Genomic DNA, 14,767 nt, shown 5'->3' on the forward strand with positions numbered 1-14,767 from the left:
AGCAACTGGAGGAAACCCTCACAGACACGGGGAGAATGTGCAAACTCCACATAGACAGTGACCCAAGCCGGGAATCAAATCTGGGTCCTGGTGCTGTGAGGCAGCAGTGCTAACCACTGTACCTCCCATGGTGGCTCTCAAGAACCGAGGAGACCACACTCCAGTTATGGGTTTCATTGATGGGATGGAAAGATAGCAACAACATGAAGCTGCTGAGAATGGTCTGAGCTATTCCCATTGTAGCTTTGTCTCTGTATGTGTGTGACCAACTATAGCTCTGCAAAACACCTACAGGGCTGCACCACGGTGCTGTTAGCTGAAACCCCACAGGCTTCAATCCCTGATCTCAGCTGTACGGAAGCATTGCGAGCTTGTTCTACTCAATAGGGAAGTTCTTGTCGGCTTATGCTCATACATCTTATCATGGGATCCCTACAGTGCAGAATTTGTTTTCATTAGTCAGAGAGACTAGGATCCAAAGGCACGGCCTCAGAATAAAGGGATAACCCTTTAGAATTGAGATAAAGAGGAATTCCTTCAGCCAGAGGCTGGTGAATCTGTGGAATTCATTGCCACAGATGAGGCCAGATCATTGAGTGTATTTAAGACAGAGATAGATAGGTTCTTGATTGGTAAGGGAATCAAAGGGTGCAGGGAAAAGGTGGGAAAATGGGGTTGAGAAACTTATCAGCCACCATTGAATGGTGGAGCAGACTCAATGGGCCAAATAGCCTAGTTCTGCTTCTAAGTCTTATGGTCTTATAGAAGTCTTATTCGATCCATCGAGCCTGCATTGACAACAATCCCATCCAGGCCCTATCCCCGTAAACTCATGCATTTACCCTGGTAGATCCCCCTGACAATTTAGCATGGCCAATCAACCTAACGCGTACATCTTTGGAGTGTGGGGGGAAACCTGACTACCTGAAGGAAACCCATGTGGACACGGGGAGAACATGCAGACCCCACACATACAGTGACCCAAGTTGGGAATCGAACCCGGCTCCCTGGCACTTTGAGGCAGCAGTGCCAAACACTGCCGCATTAAAACTAAAGTGGAGAACGTGGGAAATGCTAATTTCTAGGTGGATGGAGGCCCGTGCTTTGATCCATAAAAAAAAACCCCAATTAGGAAAAAGCAGATGGAGACCTTATTAAAGGCCACCAATGTTGATCACCATTTCTGTACATACGTTCTCCATTCCTTTCTTTATTCCTTCAATGCTTCCATGTTCCTGAGTGACCGAGTCAAGAACCTCAGGACAATATTTGTTTTTAACTTGTTTGTTGGCAGGTTGTGGACATCACTGACTGTTGAAGAATAATATCAATCACAAGAGTTTGCAAGTTGGAAAGCTGCAGAAAGGGTCAGTCGTGGCAAATATCTGTATGGAAGATGTTCCAATTTTCATCTCTTATTTTGCTGATCCAAAGCAACCAGAGTTTCTGATTGCATGACAGATATTCCTGACATAGGAACAAAAATAAAAGGTGTTAGCCATGGCTCTGTGGGTAGTACTCTCAACTGTGAAACTGAGATTCATAAGTTCAAGCCATGTTCCAGGGACTTGAGCACAATATCTAGCTGACCCTCTGAGTGCAGTACTAGAGGAATGCTGCAGAGTCAGAGTTGCCATCTTTCAGTTAAGACATTAAACTGGAACCTATGTGAAGGATCCCATAGTAATATTTCAGTAAGGTGCAGGTGAGTTTTCACCTGCTGTCCGACTGGGGAGGAGGTGGCACAGTAGTACTGTCATTGGTCTAGTAAGCACAGTAAGAAGTCTCACAATATCAGGTTAAAGTCCAACAGGTTTATTTGGTAGCATAAGCTTTTGGAGTGTTGCTCCTTCTTCAGCTGAGTGGAGAGTTGGGTTCACAAACAGGACACAAACTCTATACAAACGCAAACTCAATTTACAAGATAATGGTTGGAATACGAGTCTTTACAGGTAATTAAGTCTTAAAGCTACAGACAATGTGAGTGGAGAGAGGGTTAAGCACAGGTCAAAGAGATGTTTATTGTCTCCCACTGGAACAGTTAATGAGATTTTGCAAGCCCAGGCAAGTCATGGGGGTTACAGATAGTGCGACATGAACCCAGGATCTCCGTTGAGGCCATCTTCATGTGTGCAGAACTTGGCTATTACAGAAAGCCAAGTTGGAAAATCTCACTAACTTTCTTGGCTGGAGACAATACACACTTCTTTACATGTAAGATTGATCAGTAATGATAAATGTGGAATTTTTATTCATACTCATGCACAGTGTTAATTTTTGTAAGTTGATTCTGGGGCATGGTAAGCAAGGCCGAAGGTTCCCCTAGGGTACCTAATACTGTTTCAATGGTCCTGCTTGAGGGGCTGAATGGCTGGATCATGTCTGATGTTTTGATGGTGCAGTGTCCAGTTTTGTTTCCTCATAACTCTCTGCAGGGTGTCGTTGGCTGGGCCAGTATTTATTGCCCATCCTTAGTTGCCCAAGAGCTGTTGAGAGTCAACCATGTTGCTGTGGCTCTGGAGTCACATGTAGGCCGGACCAGGTAAGGACTGCAGATTTCCTTCCCTAAAGGAAACTAGATGGGTTTTTCCAACAATTGACAATGGTTTCACTTTCATCAGTAGATTCTTAATTCCAGATATTTTTTAATTGAATTTAAAATTCCATCATCTGCCGTGGCAGGATTCGAACCCAGATCCCCCAGAACATTAGCTGAGTTTCTGGATTAATGAGTCTAGTGATAATGCTACTACGCCATCACCTTCCCCAGCTCCCTTGGAGCTTCAGGCATCTTGTATATTATTCATGAATCATTGAATCACTGCATTGCAGAAGGAGACCATTCTGTCCATTGAGTCTGCATCAACTCTCTGACCAAATATCTTACTCAAGCCTTCTCCTGCATCCTATCCCTGTAACCCCACACATTCATCATGGCCAATCCTCCTAACCTACACTTTAATTGTTGGTCACAAGTAGGCTTACATTAACACTGCAATGAAGTTGCTGTGAAAAACCCTTAGTTGCCACACTCCGGCGCCTGTTTGGGTACACCGAGGGAGAATTTAGCATGGTGAATTCATTTAACCAGCATGTGTTTTGGAGCACCCGGAGGAAAACCACACAGACAGGAGGAGAATGTGCAGACTCCGCACAAACAGTGATCCAAGCCAGGAATTGAACCTCGGTCCCTGGTGCTGTGAGGGAGCAGTGCTAACCATTGTGCGACCGTGCTGCCCCTGTCGTGGCAGGATTCGAACATGGGTCCCCAGAACATTAGCTGAGTTTCTGGATTAATAGTCTAGCGATAATATCACTAGGCCATTGCCTAGTGGTATTGCCTGGGTTAATGTAAGTTTAAGTTGCTGTTCCTGAAGTGCCATTATTTAGACCAAAACAGCAATGAAATTGCACACAATGAAATCCCATAACAGGAGTGGGATAAATGAGCTGCTAATCCTTTTTGGTGTTTCTGGTTGTGAAGCGAGCGTTATGTTAGAATTCCTCTTCTTTTAAAATAAAAGTGTCACAAGGCCTTTTGCACCTTACCCAAACAGGGGCCTTGTTTTAACATCTCATCAAAAAGGCAACAGCACTGATTAGGTAACATTTGCTCAGTAGCACACTGAGGTGTCAGTACATATTATGCAGTGCTATCTTGGAGTGGGATTTGAACCTGCAACCTTTTGACTCAGAGGCAACACTGCTTCCCACTGAGTAAAGCTGACATTTCACACTGAGTGTGCAGTGGGACATCAGCTCGACATAACAGAAGCTGCCACCGCGCTCAACGTTCCTTCAGCAGAGATACAGGGAAAAAAAGGGAAAGATCTGTGTTTACATACCAGCTTTCACAATGTCCCAAAGCGCTTCACAGCCAATTAAGCACTTTCTCAGCTTGGTCGCTGTTGTACTGTAGGATGATACTCTTGCAACTCGGCCAACGTTGTCTACCTGATGCGTTGCAGGAAAGGATGTCTCGAGGCATGGTACGTTGGGGCGACCATGAGACGCTACAACAACGGATGAATGAACACCGCTCAACAATCACCAGGCAGGAGTGTTTTCTTCCTGTTGGGGAACACTTCAGCAGTCATGGGTATTTAGCTTCTGATCTTTGGACAAGCATTCTCCAAGGCGGCCTTCACGACACAAGACAACGCAGAATGTTGAGCAGAAACTGATAGCCAAGTTCTGCACACATGAGGACAGCCTTAACCGGGATCTTGAGTTCATGTCACACTATTTGTAACCCCCACGATTTGTCTGGGCTTGCAAAATCCTACTAATTATTTTACATAAGAACATAAATAGGAGCAGGAGTAGGCCATCTAGCCCTTCGAGCCTGCCCCGCCATTCAATAAGATCATGGCTGATCTGCCGTGGCTCAGTTCCACATTCCCGCCCTCTCCCCATAACCCTTAATCCCCTCGCTTATCAAAAACCCATCAACCCGCGTCTTAAAAATATTTAGCGAGGCAGCCTCCACCACCTCAACGGGCAGAGAATTCCAGAGATTCACCACCCTTTGAGTGAAGAAGTTCCTCCTCAACTCCGTTCTAAACCGCCCCCCCTTTATCTTGAGGCTGTGCCCCCTAGTCCTACTGTCCTTTTTGAGCGGGAAGAGTCTCTCCACCTCTATCCTATCCATCCCATTCATCATCTTATATGTCTCAATGAGATCTCCCCTCATTCTTCTAAACTCTAACGAGTACAAGCCTAGTTTATTCAGCCTCTCCTCATAGCTCAACCCCCTCAACTCCGGTATCAGCCTAGTAAACCTCCTCTGCACTCCCTCCAAGGCCAAAATATCCTTGCGTAAGTACGGCGACCAAAACTGCACACAGTACTCCAGCTGCGGCCTCACTAATGCCCTATACAGCTGCAGCAAGACCTCCCTACTTTTATATTCAATCCCCCTCGCTGTGAAGGCCAGCATCCCATTCGCCTTCCTGACCACCTGCAGGCTGGGTTTTTGCGACTCATGCACAAGGACCCCGAGGTCCCTCTGCACCATCGCCTGCTGCAGTTTTTTGCCATGTAAGTAATAGTCCTTCCTACCATTATTCCTACCAAAGTGGACCACCTCGCACTTGCCAACATTAAATTGCCTTTGACCATTGTTGTGGCTAGTTTCCCAACAATTTGCCAAAGAATTTATTCTGCAATGTGTGAAAGAAAGAGGCATGTGTGAGAGAGAGGAGTGTGTGTGTGTGTGAGAGAAAAGTTACAATTGCACCTGCCACTGCAATTGTAACGGGCGAGTTGCAGACAATGTAAAGGCCCATTGATAGTCAGGCGGGAATTTCCAGTTCTTAGATCAGAGTGGCTGGAGAATTCTGCCATGTGTGACTGAAATGAGAATCCAGCTCTCCAGCAGCACTCTAATGAGCAAAAGCAGCATCACTCCATCCATTAAAATTTTGAAAAAAGTGAGACTTTGTTGAATTAGAGAATCTTTTAGTTATTAAAAATGCATTCGTGTAAGAAATAGAAAATATTTTTATAAATTTGCTTTTTATATCTGTACCTAGTGTGAAAAAGCAGTCAATTTTTGATATCTTAACTTTTCACCTAATAAGAATGTTTCTCGGGGGGGGTGGTGGTGTTAGAAACTAGGGACACAGCCTCAGAATAAGGGTAAACCATTTAAGACAGAGATGAGGAGGAATTTCTTCACTCAGAGGGTGGCGAATCTTTGAAATTTGTTGTCCTAGAGGGCTATGGAGACTCAGTCATTGACTATGTTTAAGATTGCGATCGATAGATTTCTACATATTAAAACCATCAAAGGATTTGCGAATAGTGCAGGAAATGGTTGTTGAAGTAGGTCAGCCATGACCTCAATAAATGGCTCAATGGGCTGTAGGACTGAGTGACCTACTCCTGCTCATAAAGGCATACAGAACAGAACAGGTCCTTAAGCCCATCAAGTCTGCACTGACAAAACTACACTAAGTCTACACTAATCCCACTTCCCAGCACTTGTCTCACAGTCTTGAATGTTGTGACATTTCTTATGTTTTCAAAACTTCCCTCCTGGATGGTCTGGCTCAGATTTTAAGGGTATGTTCCCTTGTCCCAGAGTTAGTATTAACAGAGGGGATTGAGGGGTCATCTCATACTGACTTTGCTCCATACTCTCTTTCACCTTCTTCCATCAGGAAAAAGATACAAAAGTCTGAGGTTACATACCAACCAACTCAAGAACAGCTTCTTCCCTGCTGCTGTCAGACTTTTGAATGGACCTATCTTATATTAAGCTGATCATTTTTAACACCCTAGCTATGACTGTAACACTGCATTCTGCACCCTCTCCTTTCCTTCTCTATGAATGGTAAGCTTTGTATGGCACGCAAGAAACAATACTTTTCACAGTATACTAATACATGTTGATCTTTCTCTACACCCTAGCTATGAATTTAACACTGCATTCTGCACTCTCTCATTTCCTTCTCTATGGACAGTATGCTTTGTGTAGCACGCAAAAAGCAATACTTTTCACTGTATGCTAATAGGTGTGACAATAATAAATCAAATCAAATTAAATCTTCACCCCCTAGTTACTGATCCTTCTAATGTTTACAATCAGCAAGCAGGTTCAGTGGACAGGTGGGGAGTTATCAAAGATTTCAAAACATTTTTCAACATAGAGATTCTGGAATTAAATTCTCGATGCAAGTAGCTGGAGCCTGATACTTTGGATTGCATTCACCACGCCTCTACTTTTTCAGAAGACTAAGGAAATTTCGCTCGTCAGCAATGACTCTCACCAACTTTTACAGATGCACCATAGAAAGCATTCTTTCTGGTTGTGTCACAGCTTGGTATGGCTCCTGCTCTGCCCAAGACCGCAAGGAACAACAAAAGGTTGTGAAAGTAGCCCAATCCATTAGTAAACCAGCCTCCCATCCATTGACTCTGTCTATATTTCCCACTGCCTCAGAAGAGCAGCCAGCATAATCAAGGACCCCATCCACCCTGGCCATTCTCTCTTCCACTTTCTTTCGTCAGGAAAAAGATACAAAAGTCTGAGGTCACGTACCAACTGACTCACTTCCCTACTGCCATCAGACTTGCAAATTGACTTACCTTGTATTAAGTTGACCTTTCTCTGCACACACACTCCTCTCTCTCACACATGCCTCTTTCTTTCACACACTCGCCTCTCTCACTCTCTCATGCACACGTGTGTCTCTCACACACACACACTCGCCTCTCTCTCTCTCTCACACAAATGCATGCCTCTTTCTCACACACACACTTGCCTCTGTCTCTCACACACACTTGCCTCTCTCTCACACACACACTTGCCTCTGTCTCTCACACACACTTGCCTCTCTCTCACACACACACATGCACACACACTTGCCTCTCTCTTTCTCACACACATGCCTCTTTCACATACACTCCTCACCTGCCTCTCTCTTTCTCTGTCACACACACTCACCTCTCTCTCTGTCTCTCTCTCTCTCACACACACACCCTCTGTCTTCTCCCTCACATGCTGGTGGTCCTCACTATTGAGCCAATCAGCAGCCAATGGGGGATGAAGCTGTTTCTGATTGGACGATCAGCTTTGTAGCATTTTTCAAATGTTATACATCAGCCTGGACGATCAGTCAATCCCTCTCCTGTTGTCCAGTACAAAATCCTTCAACTCCTCGTCCTTCAGCGCATATCCCCAATCATAGAAGTCCTGAGTGTCGACCAAGCTGGCAGCAAAGGGGAACAGGTACCCACCCTTACCACCCACAATGAAATTGGCTTTCAGAGAAACTGGAGGGCAGGTGCTCTGTTTCTTGACTTCACAGAAGTTATTGCAAATAATGAAAGCCAAGCTTGGAAACCACCTTAATTTGCAGTTAGCAGAACTGATGGGGTGGGGGTGAGGGGCTGGTTTAATCCTTAATCGGTGCCCTAGTGAGCAGTGCTCTGGAAGCTTGTGGCTTGTGCTACCAAATAAACCTGTTGGACTTTTAACCTGGTGTTGTGAGACTTCTTACTGTGCTTACCCAAGTCCAACGCCGGCATCTTCAAATCATTAATCCTTAATCAGCAGAAATAATTTTATGGGACGTTTTGGGGGCCATCAGGCGGTGCAGCATTTTTAGCTCGCCGGGCAGGGAGACTTGAGCACTGGCTGATTGGTGAGATGCGCGCTGAACATCCGGGACTCTGTGTGTCTTCCAGCAGTGGGGGTGGGGAGTTGCAGGGGGGAGGGGGTGGTGTGTGGCACTGTGGGGGGTGGGAGCACGGGAAAGCGAGGCGGCCCAGAAGATGGGGGATAGAGGTTGGCCCGGATGTGTTCAAGGGTGGGGGGGAGAGGTCGCACAGTGGGTGATGCGGGGTCATGGCACTGGCCAGCAATAGGGTAGTGCACTGAGTGGTGCAGAGTGTGGGAGATTGTTTTGTAAACTCCTGCTGACAAAAACCAGTGGGAATTATTCCAGTTTTTATGTGGATTCGACACTTTGAATTTTTTGGGAGAATCCCACCCTCTTTGTGCTGCATTAAGTCTGGATTCACCAATTTGCTACAGAAGAAAGGTTAGCAATTTCTGCAAAGATCTTTCACAGCCTCAGAACTTCGCCACATCACGGTCAACAAAATAACTTCTGAAATGTGGTTAGTGCTGGAATGTAGGAAGCACGGCAGCTAACCTGTTAAAGTTAATTTATTAGTCACGTATAATGCTTACATTAACACTGCAATGAAGTTACTGTGAAATTCTCCTAGTCGCCACACTCCAGCGCTTGTTTGGACCGATGTACCTAGCCAGCACGTCTTTCGGAATGTGGGAGGAAACCAGAGCACCTGGAGGAAACCCACACAGACACGGGGACAACGTGCAGACTCCACACAAACAGTGACCTGAGCTGGAAATCGAACCCGGGTCCCTGGTGCTGTGAGGCAGCAGTGCTAACTGCTAACAGCAGTACTACTGCCCCTTTGTTACAACAAAGGCCAGGATTTTTCAGTCCACCCCGCTAGTGAGATCTTTTAGTCCCACTGAAGGCAACCCCGCCCGCAGTGGGATCTCCGACAGCATAGCTGGAGAACACAGCAAATGACCATTGACTTCAGCGGGACTGGAAGATCCCATCGGTGGCCAAGGGTGAACCACTCCACCACTGGAAAACCCGCAGTGGTGTGGGGAGGTGGTTTGGGGGGGGTGTGGGGGTAGAAATCCCAGCCAATGTCTCATGGACAGGTTATGGGGAAAAGGCAGGAGAATAGAACATAGAACATAGAACATTACAGCGCAGAACAGGCCCTTCGGCCCACGATGTTGCGCCGACCAGTTACAAAAACAATGACCCACTAGCCTATACCAATCCCTTTTCGTCCATAAACCTATCCAGAGATCTCTTAAACGCCCCCAAACTAGACGCATCTACAACTGCAGCAGGCAGGGCATTCCAATCCCTCACCACCCGCTGGGTAAAGAACCTACCCCTGACATCCGTCCTGTAGCTACCCCCCCTTAATTTAAAGTCATGCCCCCTCGTGCTAGCTTTCTCCATCCGAGGAAAAAGGCTATCACTATCCACCCTATCTAAACCCCTAATCATCTTATATGTTTCAATAAGATCCCCTCTTAGCCGCCTTCTTCCCAACGAAAACAACCCTAGATCCCTCAGTCTCTCCTCATAGGACCTCCCCACCATACCAGGCAACATCCTAGTAAACCTCCTCTGCACCCTCTCCAACGCCTCCACATCCTTCTTGTAATGCGGGGACCAGAACTGCACACAGTACTCCAAGTGCGGCCGCACTAGAGTAGTGTACAGTTGCAACATTACACTGCGACTCCTAAATTCAATCCCCCTACCAATAAACGCCAAGACACCGTACGCCTTCTTGACAACCTTATCTACTTGATTCCCAACTTTCAGGGATCTATGTACACACACACCTAGATCCCTCTGTTCATCCACACTATTCAAAGTCCTCCCGTTAGCCCTATACTCGACACATCTGTTGCTCCTACCAAAGTGAATTACCTCACACTTCTCCGCATTAAATTCCATCCGCCACCTCTCGGCCCAGCTCTGCAACCTATCTAAGTCTCCCTGCAGACTATGACACCCTTCCTCACAATCTACCACACCTCCAACTTTGGTGTCATCAGCAAATTTACTAATCCACCCAACTATACCCTCATCCAGATCATTAATAAAAATTACAAACAACAGTGGCCCCAAAACAGATCCCTGAGGCACACCACTCGTAACTGCACTCCATGATGAATATTTACCATCCACCACCACCCTCTGTCTCCTATCTGATAGCCAATTCCTGATCCAACTTCCTAGATTACCCACAATCCCATACATCTGCATTTTCTGCAGAAGCCTACCATGGTGAACCTTATCGAACGCCTTACTAAAATCCATGTATACCACGTCAACTGCCTTACCCCCATCCACCTCTTTGGTCACCTTCTCAAAAAACTCAATAAGGTTAGTAAGGCACGACCTACCTGCTACAAAACCATGCTGACTATTTCTAATCAATTCATTACACTCCAAATAACTATAAATCCTATCCCTAATAATTTTTTCTAAAACCTTGCCCACAACAGAAGTAAGACTCACCGGTCTATAATTCCCGGCAAAGTCTCTGTTCCCCTTCTTAAACAATGGGACAACATTCGCTATCCTCCAATCCTCCGGGACTACACCAGAGACCAATGACGACCTGAAGATCTGAGCCAGAGGCTCTGCAATCACCTCTCTAGCCTCCCAGAGAATCCTAGGGTAGATCCCATCCGGACCAGGGGACTTATCTATTTTCAGCCCCTCAAGAATTTCCAGCACATCCTCTTTATCAACCGTAATACTTTCTATTTTACACCCCTGCAACCCAATGTCCTCCTCAGCTATATTCATGTCCCCCTGCGTGAACACCGAAGAGAAATATTGGTTCAATACTTCTCCAATCTCCTCCGGTTCCACACACAACTTCCCCCTGCTGTCTGTAACTGGCCCTAATCTTGCCCTGACCAACCTTCTGTTCTTGACATACTTATAGAACGCCTTAGGATTCTCCTTAATCCTATCAGCCAAAGTCTTCTCATGTCCTCTTTTAGCCCTTCTCAACTCACTCTTCAACTCCCTCCTAGCCAATCTAAAGCTTTCTAGTGCACTATCTGAGCCCTCCAATCTCATCCGAACATAAGCCTCCTTTTTCTTTTTAACCATCGACTCAACTCTTTTAGTGCACCACGGTTCCCTAGATCTACCAAATCCACCATGCCTGACAGGGACATACCTATCAAGGACTCGCAGTAGCTGCTCCTTGAAAAAATTCCACATTTCAGATGTTCCCAGTCCCTGCAATCCCCTAATCCAATCCATGCTTCCTAATTCACTCCTGATAGCCTCATAATCGCCCTTACCCCAGCTAAAATTGCTGACCCGAGGTTCACGCCTATCTCTTCCCATCACTAAGGTGAACGTAACCGAATTGTGGTCACTATCACCAAAATGCACACCAACTTCCAAGTCTAGCACCTGGTCTGGCTCATTTCCCAGCACCAAATCCAATATAGCCTCACCTCTAGTTGGCCTGTCTACATACTGAGACAAAAAACCTTCCTGCACGCTTTGTACAAACACTGACCCCTCTAGCGAGCTAGAACTATAGCAACTCCAATCAATATTCGTAAAGTTAAAGTCCCCCATAACAATTACCCTATTACTTTCACTCCTAACCAGGATTGTCTCCGCAATCCTTTCCTCAACCTCTCTAGAACTTTTAGGAGGTCTATAAAAGACTCCCAACAGGGTGACCTCTCCTCTCCTATTTCTAATCTCCGCCCATACTACCTCAACTGACAAGTCCTCATCAAACTTTCTCTCCGACACTGTGATACAGTCCTTGACTAGCAATGCTACCCCACCCCCCCTTCTACCTTCTTCTCTACTCCGACTAAAGCATTTGTACCCCGGAACCTGCAACATCCATTCCTGACCCTGCTCTATCCAAGTCTCAGAAATGGCCACAACATCAAAGTCCCAGGTACTGATCCACGCTGCAAGTTCATCCACTTTATTGCGAATACTCCTCGCATTAAAGTACACGCATTTCAAACCCTGCTCCGCCCCACCCCCACTATGCCGTGCCTTGCATTCCCCAACTATGCCCCCCTCACTTTCACCCCCTTTCCTCACTATCCCTCCCCCCCTCCGAATCAGTTTAAACCTTCCTGCATCGCTTTTGCAAATTTACCCCCCAGGATATTGATTCCCCTCTGGTTCAGGTGTAGACCATCCCTCTTATAGAGGTCCCACCTTCCCCAGAATGAGCCCCAATTGCTCAAGTACCTGAACCCCTCCCTCCTGCACCATCCCCTCAGCCACGAGTTCAAACTTTCCCTCTCCCTATTCCTCTCTAATCTATCCCGTGGCACAGGCAAGAGTCCAGATATAACTACTCTTTCTGACTTCGCCTTGAGTTTCCATCCCAACTCCATAAATCTTTGCTTAATATCCCCTTCCCTTAATCTCCCTATGTCATGTGTCCCCACATGAACTATAACTTGGGGTTGATCTCCCTCTCCCCTAAGAGTCCTGAATACTCTGTCCGATACATCCTGGACCCCAGCCCCTGGTAGGCAACACACCAGCCCAGAGTCCCTACCCTTACCTCCAACTCTCCTATCCGTCCCCATAACCGTGGAGTCCCCAATCACGAGGCCCAATCTCTTACCCCTAACCACCTGAGGCTTGCCAATAGGCTCACCCCCAGAGACCTGCTCCCTTTGGCTATCCCCAGGATAGGGGATGAGAAAAATATCAGCCATGATGGAATGGCAGAGCAGACTTGATGGGCCGAGTGGCCTAATTCTGTGCCTATGTCTTATGGTGACGATGACCAATGGCCCCTGTACTGTTACCTATTGGCGTGCACAGGCGATTTGTTTGACTACCTGATGCTTTTTAATTTCTGTGCATGTACGTGCGTGCTCAATAACTCGAAGAGGCCTACCTATGCGTGTCCTGTGCAGGAATCTTTGAGTTGCTTAGCTGGAACATTGACAATGACCGGATAATTTGTTTCCAGTGATATTGGTTGTGGAATAAATATTGATGCAGGACGTTGAGGACAACTGGGAAATCTGTCATGGTCCTAATACCAGTCTCCTCGGATAAACAGCTCTTCCGACAGTGCAGCAGTTACTTCAGGGCGATGAATGCAAGATTGCCGTCATTAAATCTAATTGGAAATTCTGGAGGGCCAAAGAACCTGCCTCTGTTTGTGTTGGACACAAGTACGGCTTACATTAACACGGCGGTGAAGTTACTGTGAAATCCCCCTAGTCGCCACAGTCCAGCGCCTGTTCGGGCCAATGCACCGCAACCAATGTGCTTCATTGTAATTCAGTGCGTTAAGAGTGTCAGGTGTTCACTGCACTGATGTTTCTGAATGAGACTTGAACTCAATCTTCTAACAGAGAGACAAGTGTGCTACCTCTGAGCTTGTGTTTACTTGTGTGCGTAGCAAGCAAACACACTACAAATGTCACTGGTATCTGGAACAAATTCTGAGTGCCAGCCAGTTAACTCAGCTGGTTATTGCATTGTGCACCATGAGCCCCGGTTCTAACTATTGGTCGTGCTGACAAGGGATAAACTCTGCATTATTTTCTTTTTAAGCAGTTTTACAGAAGAGTAATTCAATTTTGAGTTACGCGATATCATGTCTTTTAAACAGATACTGAAAAATGCCTCCACGCAGGAATGTGTGTCAGGAGGGAATACAGACATATAAGATAGTCTGCTAACAAGCATATCCTTATGCTGGCAACAGCCTGGTGTTCAGCTTTGTTCTTGGCAGAGAGGTTTAAGCAACAAAAGTCAACTTGTTGGGCTGGATGTTCATGGAGTCCTGGAGACTCAGTGGAGATGTGAAGGTGACAGCCAGGAGCCAATTCCAGGATTCCCAGAGCCTCGAGTTTTTACCAGCACAGTTTAAGGATACAGGTTAATGCAGGTTGCAACCTGGCTGCCTCCATAGTAGGGTGAAGCATCTTGCCATGTTATTAATCTGGAAAGGGTGCAAAAAAAATTTACAAAGATGTTACCAGGACTGGAAAGTATGATTTTTAAGGAGAGGATGGCTAGACTGGGACATTTTTCCCTGGAGCATAGGAGGATGAGGGGTGACCTTTTGAAGTTTATGAAATCATGAGGGACATAGATAAGGTGAATAGCTAAGGTCTTTTCCCCAGGGTAGGGGAGTCCAAAACTAGAGGGCATGGGTTTAAGGTGAGAAGAGAAAGATTTGTCATAGAATCATAGAATCCTACAGTGCAGAAGGAGGCCCATCAAGTCTGCACAAACAACAATCCCACCCAGGCGCCATCCCCATAACCCCACGCATTTACCCTAGCTGGGCCCTCTGACACTAAGGGCAATTTAGCATGGCCAATTCACCTAACCTACCCATCTTTGGACTGTGAGAAGAAACCGGAGCACCTGGAGGAAACCCACGCAGACATGAAGAGAACATGCAGACTCCACACAACAGTGACCCAAGCCAGGAATTAACCCAGGTCCCTGGCACTGTGAGACAACAGTGCTAACCATTGTGCCATCATTGCTGCCCACGAGCTGGTTGTATTTCCAATCCATCAGGCAAACCAGCCTCCCTTCCATTGACTCTGTCTACACTTCCTGCTGTCTCGAGCAAAGCAGCCAGCATAATCAAGGACTCCACGCACCCCGGACATTCTCTCTTCCACCTTCTTCCGTTGGAA

Source organism: Carcharhinus amblyrhynchos, unplaced genomic scaffold (assembly GCF_965287045.1).
Source record: "Carcharhinus amblyrhynchos unplaced genomic scaffold, sCarAmb.v2.hapA scaffold_37, whole genome shotgun sequence".
Classification (NCBI taxonomy): Eukaryota; Metazoa; Chordata; class Chondrichthyes; order Carcharhiniformes; family Carcharhinidae; genus Carcharhinus; species Carcharhinus amblyrhynchos.